Genomic DNA, 21,935 nt, shown 5'->3' on the forward strand with positions numbered 1-21,935 from the left:
GTGAATATTTAGTAAAAACTAATGTCTACACATAAGAGTTTGTGTGGTGCAGCTCATTTTAATTTAGTGATGAGGAAACCTACCCTTAGCACACAGTTTAATTAAAACTAAACCGAGTTTCAACAGCTGCTGCAACTGTCTCTAGTTGCTTTTCAGTGCAAAGTGACAGTGCACACACAATTACTGCAGCCAGGTAGTGCTAAATTAAAGGCTGGTGAGTTATGCCCTCCTTGCGCTCTTATTGCCCGGCAACAAGATAAAACTGAACTGAAATCTCTCCAGAAGGAATTCTGCGAACTAACTTTAGGTGGGTTTATCTTACATCGCTTTCATGCCGCCAAAGATTGTGTTTCCATTATTTCTGAAGACACTCGTACTAAATATGTACGCCCTCTGATGAAGGCACTTTGGATAAAAGCAGTACATTGCAGCACCAGGAGAGTGCCTACATATTTGGTATGGGTTGTTGGGATAAAAGCATCCATTAAACAGCAGATAATATTATATAAAGCAGCAGAATGTGCTGATACAATGGGCTGCAATAGGAGCGTAATCAGTGCGCTGTGATTATGTGAGGCCAGGCATCCCATCCTGCAGGGATTAGTCAGGGAAAACTAGGCCTTGTATTCACTGTCACCTTGCCATGACTTCACACCTTTTTATAGCTGTGACAGGTCACAGTTCACACACACACACACACACACACACACACACAGCTGCATAGCCAAAAAACCATAACAAACTAAAGCCTTCGTTAAGCACCTTGCCCTGGGTTTGCCCCTGTATTGTGTGCGAACAGCCTGTTTTGTAAACTCCTGTGTGTGTTTGTTTGGTCTATTCAAGCTGTTAGGTCTCACAGTGGGAGAAATGTCAGTGCATCTTTGTGTTTAAATGCCCATTTTTGGAGCGTAGCACAAAGCAAACAGTACGTTTCTCCTTAACGCTGACTCTGCTTTTACCTCAAAGCTCACCTCTGCCCTGTCAATCCAATAAAACGCCCACAACCCCACGCCAAGGGGATGTCGCCCTTTCAAGCGTGCTGACACTCTCATAATGACGACAACTTTGTGCAGAGAAAGTCGGCCTGACAAAAGAATGGAGAAAAGCCATTAAGCTGATGTCCAAGCCTTGCAAATATGAAGGGGTGGTTTTCAACCGCTTGGCAGATAACCTGTGCTGCTCTGAAGTGCTGACACACACACACACACACACACACACACACACACACACACACACACACACACACACACACACACACACACACACACACACACACACACACACACACACACACACACACACACACACACCTGACACTACAACAATAATTCATTCCAGACTCATGAAAGCAAGTGCCAATCTCTGTGCATTATTAAATGAAAAGCAGCGGACTGAAAAGAAGGCAGTGGTACCTGCAGTTTAGAAGTCGTCCCATTTCCAAAGAGTGACGCTTGTAGCCATCAATTAGCTGTTTCAAGAGCAACAGTCCTTTCAATGCAACATTAGCCGGCTTCACTAAAGAGCCAATAAATGATTTGAAACCCATCCAATATCATCATTTTAAATGGGGTTAGTGTGGAGCTTTGGAAATAAAATCTATTATGTAGCAGCAACAAAAGGTTATCATTGCAGCTCAACGCCTGCTGTAAGGTTTTATTTCTCACCACGGGGAAACATAAAATGTAATCGTAGTGACAGTCTCTTTGTTTGTTTATATGGTGTTAGTTATTATGCATTTTGTTAAGCCCCCCCCCCACCCCCACCACAATCAGCAAACCTAATTTGCTCTGTGTGACACCAAAGATTTGAATTGGTGTTTTGTCCCTTGCAAGACTGAGACTTTGCCTTTTGAGCAACATTTTCTTATTCATGCAGCAAAGTACAGGACAAAATGTTACAACAACCTGTTATTGTTCAGCCCTGCTTAGCAAAGCAGTGTCCAGTTTCTCCAGCTGCCACTGTTTTTCCAGGAGACTCAGTTAATACATGATAACCAGTCGCTGCCGACGGCGTGTGTGTGTATGTCTTTGTGTTTATGTAAATGCTTAAGCATGACTGTGGACATGTGTGTTAGGGCTGTGAGCATGAGCAGCTTTTTTTTTGTTGTTGTTGTTGTTTTAATCAAATTACTTAGTCTTATCTTTCAGTAAAAAAAAGTTTATTAGGGGTGTGGGAAAAGTCAGTACAGCCTAGTATCATGATGTTTTTGAGTGGTTAAATCGTATCTATAGAGGGACACCAAGCAGCTCGGTTTTATAAGATAAAACAAATGTTGAGAACATTCTCCTTTGGGAACATGATTTGCAGTTGAAAAAGGGCAATTAATCGTGGTATATGCCATGCCAATACCAGCACATCACAACATGTTTAAGACTGAAGTTATATTTATCGTCACATAAGTATTGTAATAATATCGTATTGTGGGGCCTTTTGGTGATTCCAAATCCTACTATTTAGATTTTTGGTTTTAGATATGTGGTGATGAAGCTCTGAGAGGCAAGATCAAAGCTTTTTTAGTCGTTGAAAAGAATTCACTTTTTGAACGGGGACAGGTGGTCGTGTGGATGTTGGTATAAAAGGTTTAACAGCCTGAACAGTGGCATCCAAAGGGAGACAAGTCTCCAGCAGAGCCCTGATCCTCACCCCTCTGACTCAGGATCCGGTGTTGGGACCGGGCCTCTGCCAGCTGTGGCATAATGTAAGCCTCATTAGGCCCTGGCATCAAAGACATTGGCAGAAACCGAGCAACAGAGTGCCGCTAAGACACTGCATTTCCTGTGAAAAGCAGCAGGTGTAAGATGAGAACAGAGGAACTGATCTCCATTATAGGCAAATATGTAGATTTGATTGATTTAAACTGTGCTGTCTCACATCTTCTTAGAGATGTCTTTATTTGACAAGCTACAGTCGCCAACATACTGGTATTTTCAATCCAGTCCACCATGACTCAGCAGAGCTGAGTGTTACTGGTGGAAATAGAGCCCAGTTCAAATAGATTTTTAGAAATGCTCTGTGCTCAAATTTGACTCCAACAACCTCGTGAGTGGTTGTTAAAAATGTCTATAGCTTTTTGCTTTATAAGCTCTTTCACATCAATCTGTATAAGATTTCTACATAGAGCAAGATGTATTTCTTATTATTTTTCTCAAACGGCCTCGTAGCTCAGTTCAAACATAGAAGAGCACCATCAGCCTTCCTCAGCACTCTGAGGAAACATGTCAGCAATATTTTAATCAAATGTAAAGCTCTACAGGCATCGTTTGCTTTGATGGGGAGCCACCTTTTCTTTTTTTGAAACCGATTTGTTTTTTTGAGGTTGAGCTCCCACATGGAACGCACACTTGCTGCCTTTTTTTTAACCTTAGAGTTCAGCAGGTTTAGAGGGTAAGTCATTATTTCAGGTTTTTCTATGAAAACTACAGAAACCAACAATGAATTCATCCCACTAACTTTGCCTGTGTATACAAAGCCTAACATATCTTGTTCCTCTGTGCCACAGACTAGGGCTGTAACTTTAAAAAAAAAAGTCAAGTTGAAGCAGCTAACGTAGTTAATTCAGTTCAATTCATTTGAATGCAGCCTATGAATAGAAATCCAACCTAAGAACGTAAAAAAAAAACTTCCACACAATGCTTCTCAGATTCTGCGGTGCTGTACTACTGCCGTACTGAGCAGCTCGGTTTGGCTGTCTGGTGTCCTTCATTTTTATTCATTAGCTTAGTTTACTTGGTTTACGTCAGTTTGGGCATGTGATAGTTTAAGCTGATGATGAATTTTAAGAGCACCCTCTTTGGACCACGAGCCATGAGTTCAAATATTTCAAATATTTTATTTTTTTCACAAATTCAAACAGATTGAAATTCAAGAGACAAACCTACAATAAACCTCTACTGCTGTACATAAACTTACAAACCCATCAATGTGTCTCACTTTTGAGATTAACAACATGTTCCTTCATTATGATGAACATGTGATTTATGATTAACAACAACAATCACTAATACAGTGTCCTGGTGCCATAAATACTTACTAGGGCATCAAATGTGTATTAATCCGCAGCTGAAAATAGTCCCCAACAAATGTCCTCTTTACTCCGTTTGAGCTAATGCCCAGCACTGACCCTTTGATGTTTGGAACTACACTGTATTGGTGTGGCTGGTTTTTTAAAGATTTACATCTTCACTGGGTGAAATTGGCTTAGGGCTGAGTCACGGACAGAATAGGGAAGTTGAAACAATTAAGGGATGGACTATCTCATTGGTGATTTTGAGGGGATTTTGTGTGTATTTTTGTCGATAAAAAAAAGGATAATCTTATCCTTTATAAGAAGCAACATTACTAATGTATGAGTTGGCTGTTGGCTGAGACAGATCTGACCTCAGCCTACATTATGAGATCAGTGTGTGTATCTGCAGCTCCAGGAGCATGTAGCACTCTCGTGATGCACAGGTGCCATCAGCACAATCACTTCCCCACTTAAGCCCCAGGCCCATCTGTTCCATTCATACCCAGTGGAGAGCGGTCACAGCCACAGCCAGGCATTACAAGCCGACTGACGATCACCAGGTGCTCCGACCTTACGCGAGCAAGAACTCTGTGAATATGAAATTAATCCGCCTGTGATATCGCCAAGAAGTAACCACCTCCACCAAGACGCTGAAGATTTATTAATGTTTGCACTTTCCTGTACCTGATGATTTATTTGGCTAAAATGTTCAAGTGGAGCAAGATAAAAAAGATCATCAGAGCTGTTTGCTTAGTAAACTTGCCAAGCCGTGTCGGGCTCTTGGGTTTGTACACATGGAATGGTGATAAAAATGCCCTCTGGATACGGTTTGAAGATAAGGGCTGGCAGGCAACCAGCTCAGTGAGCCCAAAAAGCTACTGAGATTCCTGAGTCTCACGGCCAAGTAAAACTCTAAATGCTCCCAGCAGCATCATTTAGAGTAAAATGCTGGTCCCAGAACAGCCATGCTGCTCTTTTAAATAAAAAAATTTTGTGATCCATTTGTCTGTGCAGAGAAAAAGAAGGAGAAAAAAGTAGAAGGGGAAATGAACATAAACTACAACTGTGAGTCCATAGTTGCTGATTGACAACTAACTGCCTTTTAGCCCTGTTACCCATTTCAATGAGAGAGCGCTGTGCTCCAGTTACAGGGGGGGAGTTAAAAATAGGTCTCACTCAGTCACCACTTAGCCTGGCAATGTGGAGAGCAGATTGTAAATGAGCACAGTGAAGTGCTTGAATGGCAGCCCTTGACGCTGGCTCTCTGGGCTCTGACACACACACTGAATGTAAAGCAGTAACACACACTGCTCACGATTGAGCAGTGAGCACACTTATCATGCGTTAAGGGTCTGTATGTCGGGCAGATAAGGACAACAGTAGCTGTGTTGTTCCACAAAATAGATCTCTTCGATGGTTTGCTTAACACACGAACATTACGGCCTCAAACTAAAAGTCACACATCTTCATTCCACTTCGATGCTAAAACTTTACTCGTGCTCTTCCCTTGGAGGCGCATGAAGCAGCTTAGGACACATGCCACTCTCTGTGACAGTGTTTGACAGATGATGAGCGCCTACAAGTGACCAAAAAATGGTTAAAAAGTGATTAGAGACTGACAAGCATGAGGCAGGGAGCCCTGTAGCTGAGACGATGCCTGACACAGAGGGGTGAAGTGGTTCCTCTGGGCTATAGGGAATGTGACAGACGAACGCTAACTGCACCTCTTTGCGTCCAACTAATCTCGTCCCTTTATTAATCTGTCTACCAACATGTCAGCTACAGAATATGCTGAAACACTGACACATTCCACTGCAGTCTCTGTTTGCACAGCAAATTAGGCTACAGAGTTGGATCCGTGCAAAATCTCAGTGCTGTTTCTCAATATCTTGACTATTTCACTTTTGTTATAATAACTATTATCTTTAAACCGGTGTTTATTGAATCTCTGGGCAATATGAGGCAGCACGAGCTGTAAACACAACACTGACAGATGATTTTAGCTTAAAAAGTTGGCTAATGTGTTAGCATGCAGTTGCCTGTTTGTAGCCTCCCTCCAGCCATTCCAGAGAAACATTAGCATTCATTCAGAGTCATGTTTCTGGACTACTTAATCCAATATTCACTCTCCTTTTAGCTCTGTTTTCACCTTCTCTGACTCCTCACAAAAATATCTGACTTGTTAGTAGCACAACTATGTTCACCAGCTAACATTTCCCATCTGTTTTTTGGTACTAGTGTACAGTGAATTTATCAGAACAGTTTTTCACTAAAGACAGCTGGTAAACCCTGGATATAAGGATGAGAGCTGTAAATAATGAACCAAAACAGTGTAGTTATGGCTTGTAAAACCAAAACAATGAGCTAACAGGCACAAAAATGTCTAAAGGCTGTGACTCATCGAGCCCACATCCGAGAACTAGGTCACAAAAGCCCCCTGCTTCCTCAACCTCGTCTCGGCCAAAAAGTTGAACAGAAACACACACCAAACCAACAGCCAGGCATCATCATGTACGTTCTACACCTGCGTGAGAGTGAATAACTCTGCATACCAGCAGATGGTGAGTTAGCCAGCACATTAACAGCACAACCCAGTATTGAAGGAACAAAGCATATGGCATAAAGCAGTGGACAACAAGCCAACTTATCAAGAAATGATTCTATTAAGAGCTCGATGGCAGAAGAAAAGCAATGTTACCTCATATATATTTGTGTTGACCTCACTCCCTATAAATTAGTAGCTCTTTGTGATTTGTGATGATGGGATTTATAAATAAAATTGACTTGACTATACTACTTCCTCCCTCCCATTTCTCTTCTTGTGCGCTGAGCTGAACAGCCAATCGGAGTGATTTCATTCACCAACAGGCTCCATGGCCGCTGCCTCCACTGATTAAACATGCTGAATTGGCCGAAAAAAAACATAAACTGTCAAGGGCTGATGAGGGTCAACGATGCAGGACACACTGTGGTGACGAGGGCCGCGGGCTGACCGTCAGCTTGGTGTGTCACTGCCTTAAAGCTGGAAGGACCCGAATTTGTGTCATAATACTTGTGGGATCTTCACAGAGAGGGACAACTTTCAAGCTGCAGATGGTCATTTGACCCACTCTTAATATAAAAATATTGATGAGTGACGCTTTAATATTTTCCATTTGTTGATTCCTGTGGCCTCATCTCTGCTGTTTCACTGATTACCTCAGATCTTTTAAATATAACAGTTTATATCAATTATCATATTCCCTATTGGTGTGTATGTTACTGACATTAACCTTGAGTTAAAAAAAAAAGATTCAGCCATACATCTCTGCCGTCATGAACTTTTTCCATTGTCTAGTCTCTGACTACATCAGAAAGTAATTAGCTCCTGCTTTATGCATAACCCATTAGAGGGAAGATCAATACCCCTGCTCATTCTGCCTGTGCTTCATTAAGCGCACCACGAGGCATCACCTCGACAAGGCTTGAAAAATGTGTTGGCAGCAGCAGCGGCCTCCCTCCTCGTCGACGCCGCTCTCAGGGTAGAGCCACATGTCTGCAAACACTCTGCTTCAAAACACAACTCTGCTTCAGAGGCAGACAGGATCACATGACTGGCTGCTCCTGCTAACCCGCAGGCTAAATCGCATTGAATTTTGACCCCGCAAGCCATGAAGAGGCGATTATACAGCGATCATACTAATGAAACACATAGAAATGCGGAGGGTTACAGTGTATAGCACTTTCCTTGCAGCCATGCTTAATGTCCTTGCTAATCATAGTTTTTCTAAGAAAGCACTTAAAAGTTCAGGCAACAAATAACTTTGATTATGCCTTTAATATTTAAAAACATCAAAGCCTTTAACGCAGTACCATGTGTTCTTTGTCACAGTAAATGTACTGTACACATATACAAGGTACGGGGTCATGCCAAGCTAGGAGGTTGATGGGAGGACGTGACCCGGAGCGTGACCCAGAGAGTCTATTAGAAGCAGCGACCTGCTTCTCTGCTGCCATTTGGCCTCAAGTCGCCTGATTCACATGGTGGAGTGCAGGCTGAGCTAATGTTACTCTGATGTCTGTGTACGTACAGTGCTGATATCGCTGTCTGGTTGAAAGCTGGATGTTGTCCACTCACTGAAAGCCACATTAGATCGGGCTGATATGATTTCAGATACTGCATAGCTTGTCGATGGTACGCTTGTGATCTCAGGAGAGCTATCCATCTGAATCGAATCGAATGTGCTGTTTTGCTTGGATACGGTACAAATGTGTGTAAATGTGTTGCTATTTTTATCCTTTAATTGAGCATGGATGTTGTGCGGTGGAAATGCCCATTCAAAAGTATTTCTTCTCTGCCAAGAAATCATGTGAGCACACTTAATACTTGAAATTTTCAGGCATTTAAATTGTTACATTTACACATAATTAATTCTATTAAGAGATAGGGTGAAGAGCTCGGGGTAGAGCCGCTGCTCCTTTGCGTCTAAAGGGGCCAGTTGAGGTGGATCTGGCATCTAATTAGGATGCCTCCTGTTAAAGGTGTTCTGGGCATGTCCAACTGGTAAGAGGCCAGGGTGGACCAAGGACACGATGGAGGTACTATATGTCTTGTCTGGCCTTGGAACGCCTCTGGATCCCCCAGATGGAGCTGGAAAGTGTTACTGGGGAGAGAGTGTCATGATTCCTGCATTCTCCTCCTCTCCTTCACTGCCAGTACTTTTCCACTCACCTCACTCTGCTCTGCTCTACCTGCTACCACGCCCACTGCTGCAGCCTGCTCTCCCCTCAGCTGCAGCTCATCTCCAATCAGTGCAGTATTTAAGACTCTCCAGTTCACTCACTCTTTGCCAGATTGTTCCTCTGCCATGCATGACTTTCCAGCGTTCCTTTGCCAGATTACCTGTTGCCGACTCAGCCTGTTCCCGACCAACCCTCCGTGCCTGCTACCCGGTGTACCTACCTGCCTTCTGTCCCTGACCACGTGCTTCGCTTCGGCGTTCTGCAATCCTGACGGCTCCACTGGCAAAGACCTCCCCGCTCGACCACGACGATCCTTCAGCCTGCTCCTCGACGGTACCGTTGCATTCTCGGACTGTTTCCTCGGCTACGGATCCTCTGCCTGTCCCCGACCACGACCCAGCGTTATCCCCGACAACGCTGCCCCACGTGTTGTCGGCTTCCCGAGCTACGGGGTTTCCTGCTCTCCAGCCACGGTTGGTTCCAGCTCCGTGTCTTCATCTCGTTGGATTCCCAGAGACATTGTTGGGGTAATTCACCCGAAGAACGGACTGAACATTTGTGAGCTGAACTTTATTCGTGTTGGTTATAATAAAAGTTATTACCAACTGACTTTGAGTGTTAGCGTACTGCATCTGGGTTCATACACACCTCGTTTCAGAGAGATGTCAGGAGTACTTTTCTCAGCCTGCTGACCCCCGCGACCCTGCCCCGGATAAGCGGATGCTATTGCACATCTGACATGTTAGACACATAGAGGCTGCTATACATTTCTCAGGACTTAAATAAATTTGGCTCTTTTTCAAATTATTCAGCTACAGAGCTGCCCGATTTTGTACATTCTCAAACATATCTTTAAGTACACAATATGGACTGTATTTTTCTCCCATGTGAAAAGTCACCTGCTTGTTACCATACCAAATGATGCATTGCTAAGATTTTACAGACTGTAGACAGCGGTGACAGGCAAATTTGTTCAAGTCAACATGACTAACATCATGACGGACCCCTGAAATTGTGAGACAGGAGGTCTGTTGTGATTTCTATAAGTGATGGTCTAAAAATATCATTTTGTGGGAATGTATAGTAGAGGCAGAAGGCAGATGCACAGGGGCATGTTGGTCTCTTTTGTTTTTTCCTCTTTCGCATCAGCTCTGTGTACGTGAACCAGTGCTCTCCTGTTCCAGCTGCCACCAAACCTCAACCCACACCACATTGAAAGCTGCCTCCACGTGCAGCTGTCGTCACAATCCCTGTCATCCCCTGCTGAGGGACAGACCTTTTCTCAGCCACTCCAGACACAACACTAACTCCTCACCCATCACTGCCAGAGCTGAGCTGACGTTTTTCAAGGCTCAAACTTGACATGTGAGCTACAACTGCAGATGGGCTCTCTTAGGTCTTTACTTAGCTCAGGGGTTGAGACAGCTGTGCTGCTGCCACTTTGCATTGTCCTGAACAATTGTTTATGTTGTCGGTGCTTCCCAGAGCCAGGTGTAGTTTCTGACAGCTCAGCGTTTTCTTTGTGATTCCTGCTCCACCTCCTCCTCCACCACCTCCATCTTTGGGGAAACTATTCATTTGGGCTTTCCATCAAATCAATCACAAGGTTGTTGACTGGAGTTGTGGCTCCCTGGATGCTCATCTCTCCAGCAGTCCCTGCACTTGGACTCCTAAAGTCTCCCCAACAATAATTCCATCTGTCAGTCACCAAGGCCAGAGACCAAATTGCACGGTTAACTTCCTGTGGCAAAGCTGACTGTGAGCTGCACACTTACAAAGTTAATCCATCTTTTTTAATGCACAAGCCTTACTTTTAGCCTTATCATGCCTAAGAAATACATGTCCTTTTTACTTTTGAAAATCTTTAGGGATAAGACCAAAAATATGGGGGAAAAAGGTCAAGTGTAACAGTAATAACGCAATGCTAGAGTAATTAAAAAGCTTTGACTAAAAAGTGTGTTTCAAGAAATACATCTGACAATTTGAAGTTCTCCTCAAATCAGTGAAGAAAATTTCTGAAACTTCTGAAAGTAAAATATGGTCTCCAGGGAACACCTAAGACTCACTAATAACATTTTGCATACATTCTCGAGAGGAACTTCTCGATTTGCGGCACCCAGCGCATTAGTGCCGGCAGAAATATGCTTAGGAACGAGGAACGCTGAGGCCCTTCGCAGATAAGCACCACAACCCTGAATGATTTCATTAATGTGCAGCAAGATATATCGTGCAAGGCAGGTTAAACCCACAGGCACGCATTGGGGGGGGGGGTTTAACCTGCTACAGTGAGAAGATGAAAACATGCATCTCCTCTGATATTTTCCTTGTCACAAACTGAACGCAGAGACTCAATCATAACATCGTGCTCTGGGACATGAATACACTCGATGCAGGTGTTTGTGCAGTGTGTGTCACTGTGAAGCTGACCTATCTGCAGTCTCCTACTCTTCATTTAGACCACAGTGGATTAAAAATTTCAGAGAGTGAGTGTGAGAGAGTGAATGTGGCCGGGGAGGAAAATGTGAGCTGACACCAGCCGACATCTTCGCAAAACACATGGTGGACAAAGATGTGCAGGATCAGAATGTTAAATGAATTAAGGAGGGCAGATAGTACAGAGCTGACTACAGCTTTGTATAAAGATCAATGAGACAAACTAATTGATATTCACAGGTTATCCTGCCCGATATTTAGTGATGCTAAAAGCCAGCGTGCTGATGGGAATAATGCAAAGAGGTGCATTATAACTACTGCATTATTAAAGTTCTCTGGGAAAACTTTCTTTCCGAGAAAGAGAAGGGGAGAGGTATTGAGACAATGAGCTATGTAAGTATTTGACTGGGTGCAGTTGCAATCTGGTAATCTGGTAAACTGCACAGACATTGTAAATCACATTACACACAGCTGAAACAGATGGCACCCTGAGTGCCGCAACTTGTTACCCAACTACATAACTGTCAAACCCAAGCATCAACTCGCTACTTAAGATCAAGACTTTGACGAAACACATCCGGGGAATTAAAACTGTAGGTGTCATGTAGAACAGTGGTTCCCAACTGGTGGGCTGCGGTCCAAAAGTGGGTCACGGGGCCACTGGTCAAGTCTGTGAAAAACACACTTTGTTTTGGAGTACAGTGAATTTGCCGCACAGAGCTTTTATTTTAATTATTATTCAAAAATTTGAAAATTCACTAATAGTTTCTGTTTTTACAGTTTCTGGCTATGAAAAATGGAGTCAGTTTTGGGAGGCCTGCAGGTTTGGCAGGCATGTTATTGTTGTTGTTTTTTTTAAATCACCAAAAAGAAAAAAAATGACCAAAAAACTTCAGAGAAAAAGAAAATCGCCCCCAAAAATGTTAAATTCATTTTTTAAGAAAAAACACCATAGCCAAAAACTTAAGAAAAAAATCACAAAAATGTTAAAGAAAACATGACTTCGAAACAATAAATTCTGGCAAATTCTTGCTTTTTTTTCCATACTGACATAAATCCTTGAAACGCCCCTGGTTTTAACTGGTTACACTTTATTCTTGCAATATGTTTTATTTAATTGTGTTTTAATCTAATATTTACATTTTGTAAAATAAAATTATGAATTAAATAAGTGGTTACTGTTAGTTAATAAGTAATTTCGCTTATATGTGAACTTTGAACTAATGACTAAGTAGAAATCTGGACCCAGTGGCTGGACCAGTTGGGAACCACTGGTGCAGAACACGTGATTGGTTCGCTGAATTTGTAAGCAGGGTGGCTAAGATGTCAACAGGGAATACTGTTAAAACAATTGAGGGATCATCTGGATTTGGCAGGGAGGCTAATAGTTCCACAGCAGTTTAATCAGGACTTTAGCAATTATTCACACTGCCGAGGATGCACATGGTGGCAGTGGTGGTGGGGGCGGGATGCTGTGTGACAGACTTTGAGATCAGCAAAGTCTGCTGTTCACGTCAGCTCTGATCAAATGGTCTTAGCCTGCTGAACTAACTAGGTGCAGCCAGGTCAGTGAATTAGATCAAAGTCGCGTGCAGGTTGGATTAGGACTCCAACTTAGAGCCAAATGTGGAGTGACACTGTGGTGTGGCAGTGAAACCATGGTGCCTAAGGGCTCTGTTGTAGTTCATCACTCATTTGGCTTCAGGTCTGTTGATATTTTGCACTTCAGCCAAAAGACAATTTTGCCTGTGCAGTATAGTCAGTGAGTGAGTTCTGAGCTTGCATTAACTGTCTAATTGAAAAGGTCAAGCTCTAAATTCCAGTTCACCTCTCAAAATGGATAATTTCAGTGAATTCCCCAAAGACAAGAAGCAAAACAAATAGATAAGGCAGGATGAAGCTCCCTCCTTGAGACTTTAAGTTATAGAGGACCTAAAGCACTTGAGGCTGCACAACCACACAGCACACTGCATTGCAGAAACCTCCAGACCACACAACAGACCAGACCAGCAGCATCATTACCGAGGCCACGCCCCCTTTTGGGGAAAAGAAACGTCCCCTCACATAATGAGAAAAACAGGAAAATGAAGAAAAGCTGTTGTGTAGCAGATTAACCAAGGCTTTTACAATGAGATGTGAGGCAAATTGGATGTGTGAATATTCAGTCACTGTGGTAAATCACTAAATGATATTATTTTTACAGTATATCAACTTCAGACTGTCGTCTCCAATTAGATCTCAAACTAACCTTGATCCAACATTTGAGCATAAACAGGTTGGTATTACAGACAACACTTGGCCTAATGATACCTATTACATCAGATGTCTGGATAAACAATATTTGGCCAAAGTGTCAGATCATTGATCCACTTGGATGAGGGAAAACTGATGGGCCATGATGGCGATCACCTTCCTATTATTACAGTATCACAAACACTCAGGTTTAGGCAAGGTGGTAGAACAATGATTAGGCATTTCTATAAAACGTTTGTTTGACAAGAACTAAAAGCATATGAGTAAGTCAAAAACATAATGCAAACATATAAAAGTACATTGACTTTATAGGATCTTTGGTTTTCAACTCCCCAAGAAAGGATGTGGCCTTTTAGTATTACCAAGTACTAGCAGGTCTTTAGGAAGTGCACCAGGCTTTGAAGCCAATTTTACATTGTGGCCATATCTAAAAATGCACGTCTGGGTCCGTCACATGATGCCCTACGGTCCATAAAGACTTTTCCCATTGACTTACTTGGCAAAAAAGACAACTGCAAGTCAGTGGATTTTTTTGTTTGTTTGAGTTTTTTTGAGCGTTGTGAACCCTGATTCATTTCACTATGGGGATTTAATCCAATCTGTCTGACAACAACTACAAAGTCTAGAAAAACAGCACAATTGAATCATGTTATCCACATTCCACTTAAGGAAGCACTAAACTGGAAGTAGCCGGCTCGGCCAGTGGAGGTCTCTAGTGCGCCTGCTCTATGGGCTTCACAGTGCGGATCATCAGGGTCATTTTAGACGTGACATTTGAACCATTTTGGCCAAATGCCCCACAACTTTGCAACTTTCATAGGAATGAACAGGGCCCTGCCTCCAATGCTATATCCAGTTCTCGTTATACATCAATGAGTACTAAATATGTGCCAGTTGGTCTGGTCTATACGCTGTGTAAACTTCCCCAAATCCAATAAATAGCTAACTTTACTCTGATGTGCTGGTAGGGAACAGGACTTTTTCACCGTCACTTGAAGAAAATCACACACTACATGTAGTCATGTTAGTGAATGATGTGCTCCTTGTCCTTGAAAGTAATGCTGGGTTAGGTTACTGCTGCAATCTAAGTAGTAAGGTCGATTTCCGCCTAGACAAGAGGCAAAACAAACAGAAAACATCCTCCCCCTGGAAGAGATAAGGCAGGATGAAGTCAAAGCATACTGACAGCTGCAGAACGACACCGCACACTGCTTAAGAAAAACATCCAGACCACCTAATTAAAGTGCCCGACTGACCTATATCACATAAAAATGTGAAAAAGGGCTATGTGTTTAACACTAATAGAGCCAGAGAGCAGCTTTGTTATGGTTTCAATTATGTGAGTTACTATAGTTTCAGTGCATCATTGTCTCCAAAGAAGTATGACTGAGAGGTGAGGAATTGTCTGCTTCCTGTCAGTGTTTTTCAGTTAAGTCAGAGTGACTATGACTTCATCAGCTGGACATGGATAACACCCACAAAAATTGCAGGCTTTTCTGCAGAATTTTGCACTCTGCTGGGCCAAAGAAAACAGTGTGGCAGAGGAGATCGACAGCTTAGAGCATGCTGGAATGCTCTCTGGCCGAAGGTTTGAAGCATTGCCTCTGTCACTGATGTGGTCAACAACTTCCTTCCCCACCATCACGGGTATTAATTCAACACATATTTTTTATATCGTCTGTCAGATTGTGTAATAAAAATAGCACCGCAGTGGGCCTTTTACCAGTTTGCAATGATAGCTAAATAAAAGAATTCCTTGGAACTAAAATGAAGGTCTTCAAGTATTGAAACTGACCTTGAACATTAAAATGAGTCCACAACTTTCAAAACTAGCTTCAAGAATCAACCTGTGGCAGAGATTTCTCTCCATATGACACTCAGACACTCTATTTTAGGAGGAAGTGGACCTGAAATCCACAGAGAATGGTGAAGGCCTGAGGGCTAAATACATTTTTCCATTGTGAATTGAACCTCATTCTAAAATATCCTCACTGTCAAGCATGATGCTATTCTTTTAATAGACATTTGATAACAGTAACCGACTGGAGTACAGAGGGCCTACACTGCTTCGCTTCTCTGGGGTTCACTGTTTGTTTTTGCATTCTAGCTATAGCTTAGCACACAGGCAGAGGCTTAATACACAAACAAGCCTGTTTAATCTGGCATAAAAACAATAAATCACAAATCTTGTATTTGCCTTTTCATATGAGGCTTGGTGCCTGAGGAGTTTGATCACAATTTCAGATATGAGAATGGATGAAAGCTTAAAAGGGAATGCTTGGGTGCAGGGGACACAGCAGCTAATGTACAACACCATGAAGCACTAAATATATAAAACAGATTTTGTTTATCCTTTAGAACTATAATAAAACCATTTTCCTGAATGTCACAGCATAACTGTATTCTTACGATAGGTGTTGCTAAGGTCTGCATATATTTGTTTATAGGTACATGAACAAGAAAGGACACTTCTATCTATAAGTGCATAACATTTGTCAGGTCACACTCCAATAAATATTAATATAAAACTGATCCCTATTCATAAACTGACCAGAGAGGTGTGAAATAATAGCATGTGACAAACATGACAGGATAAGGTCGCCTCTACAGCGAACTACAAAGGGACTGGCTGAAAGTCGAAGAGAGGCGAGCCTGGCTGGAGCCCCCTGGATCCATGGCTTCAAAGACGAGAGCAAACACTTGTATTTATAGAGTGTCACCTCACACAAACGCATCAGACGGATATATCAGCTCAGTATTGCCTAGAGTGCTATGTTTCAGAGTATATAATAATATGATATTATATTTGCAAAGAGATGATCTAATTTAATTTTCTAATTTAAAGTATTTTTAATTAAACCTACATTAAATGACTTTTTTGGCTCAGCTGTAAACACAATATTTACATTATTATGAAGATGTCAGCAAACAGCTGCTTATTCACACATCCAGCAGAGAAAAAGCAACATTATCATTCTTTTTGGGTTGTTTTTCTGGACATCTAATGAATATAGATCTGATATTCACTTTATGAGAGTCAATCTGCCCTGCCCAACCTTCAAATATATACATTAATTGATGACCTGGACCTGACCAACAAGCCCATAAATCAGAGCTTAATGTTTCTGGTAAATGACCATCCCTAATAACAACCTACTTGCCACTGACTAGACTGTATGTCATTTCCAGTGAATATCACAATGAAAAAATTGTATTCATTGTTTAAAATCCAGGAGGAGAGCAAGTACTCAACTATCTTTTAAGTGGTTACATCTTAAGTATGATTGCAAGCGCACAGCTGATATCCTGTGTGGTTTGTTTAGGCTACATGACATAAAACAAGCACATGTTTAGTGGATTCAGTGTGGACAGAAACACTGGCTTGATCTTAGGACAGCGTTCTGCCTACATGTTAGAGGTTAATTTTTTTACCAGTTTAAATATGTTGGACTTCAACAGATTTTCCTGGTCAAAATCTGGATAACAGAAACAACAAGTGCTGATGATAAAGCTGCTTGCTGTGTGTACTTCAGAAAGTCAGAGGGAAAGAGAAGGTGGAAGGTGGACTATCGCACAATTTCTATGCAAGTTTTTAATAACTTCTTTAAGACACTGCTGTGTTAACTAATGAACTACCCACCTGGAACCTACAATATTTACTAACAAGCTTACAAGACCCTCCTGGGGTTATGGGTCAACCTCTACACACTAGTAAGTATTGCACAGTAGGTTTTTGAAGTGTGTTCACTGAAAATAGCTGCCTGCTATGGCATAAAAAAATATTATAAGAGATGAGTTCACAAAAACAGTCAGGTTGTGGCTTGGACATCTAAACATACTCTGCAAAGTCAAGGGAGGTTTGCATATTTAGGTGATAATTCTCTGTAGGTTCATCAAGATTCCGCCTACATTTTCATTTGATCCACTATCTTTACTTAAAAAAATATTAATTACAGCTGCTTTAAAGCTAATATGAATTTAAAACATTTTGACATTGGTGCCAGTGGTTGTATTAAGAAGACATTGCAGCACACCACACGGGCTGCACTTGTTTTCACGAGACTTTTGTCAAATTCATACCAAAACTTCAGTCATCACAATAGTCAGAAGAGGTTTTAGTCATGTGACAGTTCTGCACATAGAGGCTTTAAGTCAAACATCTTGTTATGTGGAGCAGCAGCAGCTCAGTGGTTGACCTCTAAATCACAGATGAATGGCTAGTGGCTTTGTTTGCTGTGCCCACTCATCTCCACTGACTTCTATAACCACTCACTTCAAAAAGTGGCAAAGATGCGGAAGACCTGCCCTCATAATCACAGAGACTATCTGCCTGTCTTCCTCTGTGTCCCCAAGATGGACACTGCTTTACTCTTATAAACACTGGGAGCCTCAGCTTGCAACAGACTCCTTGATCTCTCAGAAAGCCACTCTGTCCGAGGGTGTGAGGACACAGAGCTCTGTTTCTGCTTATTACCAGTCATGGTCTCCCTCTGGCAAAACAACATGAGGGGAAACTGGGTGGAGACACCCATGGAGGGAGAGGCTGGAGGTCTAAATTAATCCCACATGTTCCCCAAGAGGAGACTTTCCAGGCGGCCTCGGTTTGTTCGGCTGGTGGAGTACAGCAAAATCTGAGAGCACCTCGCTGCACTTTCCCGCACTTTTCGCCCACACACTGCTATGCACCGAATCCACATGGATCCATTTAGCTCAACTATGGCATCACAAGGCACAATTTACTTTTTTGGCAAGCACCAGAGCTTCAGAAAGTCACTGCTTCAGAGAAACCAAAAGAACTTTAAATAGACTGAGAGAAAGGAGCACAGTCACGAGCTACAGAGGGAAACAAAATGAATCTAAAGAGGAGAGATGTCACATTCGGACACATTTCCGACATTTCCTCCCAGTTCATCGAGGCATATTAAACGTGTCTGATTCACACATACCACAAAAGAGTGCACAAGCAAAAAATAAATTCAGAGCTTGCTAGGAAGAGGGCGGGCTAATTTTAGAGAGTGCTGATTTCTATTGAAACTCGACATGTGCTTGAAAATCATGCTAAGAACACAGCGCAATGTGGATTATTTATGACCTGCTGTTGCAGATTAAGATGTTGCTGCTTCTATTCATTTATGATAAATCATGTTAATCTGCAAACAATCATCTCCCCCTGTTTAAGACATATGGTCTTATGCAGATCGGCTTTTACTGGAAAATAGCACTCTGCTACAATCATTTCAATCTTTCCACGAAACAGGGAACACACTGCATACAGTGTGAAGAATTACAAAATGCATTTGTTTCGGTAACCGCGCTGAAACAGTGCTTTGCATTTAGAATTCTCATTATGTCTTTGCAAAAATGTACGGGGACAAAGCAAACCGCTCGACAAGCTCATTACCTGTGAAACACGATCCTTAAAACGGAGCCACAAACTGTTTACAATGTAATAACTGTGTTCATCTTGTAGAGTAGGTGACAGCAATGTTGATTTTGCTGAAAATTACAGAGGAACCAAATTGAGGAAAACTTGCCTCAACCTGAAGTTTGATGTAATTTAAAGTTGGCACAAGTTTGTGTTTGTGTGGCATGTAGAGTAGGCAGTCGCACTGCTCGAGGATGCATGGTGGAGAGCCAGGGAGGAGGATCTGTCAGCATTATCTTAACCTAGTTGTCAAGCAGTGACAGGAGGGCTGGGATGGAATGAGATTAGAAGACCTGGCCTTTTATTCTCTGGGCCTCTTTCACTCATTAATACTAATGGTGGCGGACTGAAAGCTCTGCTGCTGAGGCCAACTTGAACCTTGATGGTGGAAAGATGAGGTAGTTCAGAATTACTTTTCTCGTCAGTATAAGTTTACCTCTGTACATTGGTCTGTGACTAGGGCTTCCACGAAGAGAGGTGATTTTCTACACAAAGCGACCACAAAAGTAATTCTGCTATCCAGATAACAAATGAAATTGACAGTTTTTATCTGCTGCCCCCCTAGGAGTCTTTAGAGGACCTTTGCTGGACTCCTGACCCCAATGAAGGCCACAACTCTACAGCTTTACTCTGAGGAGAAACAACAGCTGGACATACCTTTGCTCGACAGATATATGGCACTTCCTGCCATGGTGGACTGGTTTGTGTGTGTGTGTGTGTGTGTGTGTGTGTGTGTGTGTGTGTGTGTGTCGGATGTATTACTTGTTTGGTAATGGTTCGTTCCAAGCCAAGAGTCTCATTCAGAGGTTCCTCAAAAAACACACTCTGTTAGATCATTATTAGATCAAAACATGTGTCTGAAGCTCACATTTGATCACATCACTGTCAGACAGTCAGCAGCTAAAAATATAGGAGCAACGGTATTCAGATTCAGGCACGACGAGCTCCCGCTAGAGTAACACCGTGAGGTCTCCTTCTGTTTCCACCCTTTGAAATAAGACTTTGATTTTTGATGTTAGACATCCAGCCAAGATCATCTCTATTTGAATTTCACCATGATGTACAATAATACCACAACAGATCAAAGTCATTACATGAGTAACATCAAGACAGTCAAACAAATTCTCAGTCACACAGAAATTCATGAAATGGACACAACCTCTTAACAGCACATTATGTGGTGGGGGGCACAAAATGTGTTAAAATCACGCTAACAAAGCCGATTCAAAGTCTATTACAAATGGTCACAGTTTCAAACATGTCAGTAATTCATTTAACCTTGTAAAATGTCGCAGTTTGGTTAGGTTAAGGGAAAGAAAAACAATTGGTTAGGTCTAGAGAACAAAACATATTTGATTAAGTTTAGGAAAAGATTGTGTTTTCATTTGAAATAACTATGTACAGGATGTAGGTAACGTAAACTTACAAACTTTGTGTAGTAATGTAAGGTATCTACATAAAGTACTAAACATAGTTCAGTAAGTGATGTGTTAAAAACAAGACATGGACAGCGGCCTCCTGGTTGAAGGTCCATGTGTGTTTGACACATTCACCGCCTATCTGTCCTCTTGCCCTATGCAAGCTTTCTTGTCCATATTTTGAATTTGTGTGTCTACCATAACAAAAGATCCACACTGCCTTTGCATTGGTTAGTTTTCATGTTTTCAGCAAGTAACTTTAACACATTTTGTGCCATCCACTATGTAATGCATCACACTGATCTTTCTGAGATAACAATTCCAAAAAAAGCTTTTGTTGTGCTTACAAATGTGATGAATGGGAGCAACTTTCTCAAAACAGCAAACATTTTTGATTAATTCTAGCACGGAAGCTTCATGACTAATTTTAATTTTGAATTTGAGTATTACATCCACTATTAATGGCTAAAAACTAGACAAGTCTGCATCTAGCTGCTCTATGAAGCCGTAATTAGGTACAGCAGTGCTTTGAACTCATGTAACAGAGCTGTGTACCCTACATACGGTAAACTAAATGGGATAAATCAAGATCAAATAAATTCTATAACACGGAACTGTTCCTCATTAAGGGCCCCGCTGGAATTCTCTCGGGGACCCCTGAGGCCCCTGAACACCACTCCGGACCCACTTGTCTCGGCAGGTACAGTAAATGCATAACAACGAGTAGCATTGTTGAACATTACAAATGAAAATCAACTCACTGCCGTCAGATTTAAATAGAAAGTATCTCATACTGGTGTTAAGTGATGGTATCAAAGAGACAGAGCTTCAAAGCAGTTTTGCTTCTGTATTGATGAAATCAGGGCATGGGGTAGATGGGTGGGGCTAATTATACACTATCTCTGTTGCAGGAACACATGCTAAAGCTTCATACATGTCAACAAACCAATGTGCAAGTTGACCCAGATGCAGATTCCGAGGCAGTTGGCCATTAAGGGTGAAATTGCTTTTTCAGTCCACTAGATACATTTGCTGGTAATAAGTTGCAATATATCACAATATATTTTATCGCAGTTCTCCCAGTTCTGCAATGTTTCAAATTGAAATAATATTATATTGTGACTTTGGCACTGTGATTATATTGTATTGTGGGGGCTCTGGTGATTTCCACCCCTTTTGGCCATCATGGCTTTTTTCTTCTTCAAATTCACTGACTCAGACAAGCATTTTAAATGATTCACATAAAAAAAATCTATACATGGAAGTGGAGAATGTAACCTTAGAACAACTTTTAGAGCCACAACAGCCACATTTATGGGAAATACGCCTGTTTGCAATAAACTGGAATTATCTTTTCAGGCTGTGAAGCTGCAGGATCAAGGGATTGGACTACAATCTGTACTGATCTTACAGGTTGGAAACCTGCCTTGTGGTAAACCAGAAACCACAATAAGAATGAAAATTAACTGTAAATCAGCACAAAGGCTAAAAATATGCTGTCAAAAGCAATAAGACTATGATGTGACAAAAAGGTCTGTTTATAACTGCGGCCTTATCTACTCCATTAGCTCAAAGAGAAATAAGACCCTGTCGTCATTCATTATTACCTGTCACCTTAAGTACCTTCTGAGAGCAGAAGTGACACAACCCTGAAACTGTCAGTCTCCAGACCGTCACT

General features: G+C 41.8%; 1 protein-coding gene across 1 annotated transcript in view; it reads right to left on the reverse strand.

Annotated features, from left to right (window-relative positions):
- Positions 1–21,935, reverse strand: part of zdhhc8b (zinc finger DHHC-type palmitoyltransferase 8b) — an 82,736-nt gene that overhangs the window by 53,453 nt on the left and 7,348 nt on the right. The gene's annotated exons all lie outside the window — the stretch shown is intronic.

Source organism: Plectropomus leopardus, chromosome 6 (genome assembly GCF_008729295.1).
Source record: "Plectropomus leopardus isolate mb chromosome 6, YSFRI_Pleo_2.0, whole genome shotgun sequence".
In the NCBI taxonomy this organism is placed as follows: domain Eukaryota; kingdom Metazoa; phylum Chordata; class Actinopteri; order Perciformes; family Serranidae; genus Plectropomus; species Plectropomus leopardus.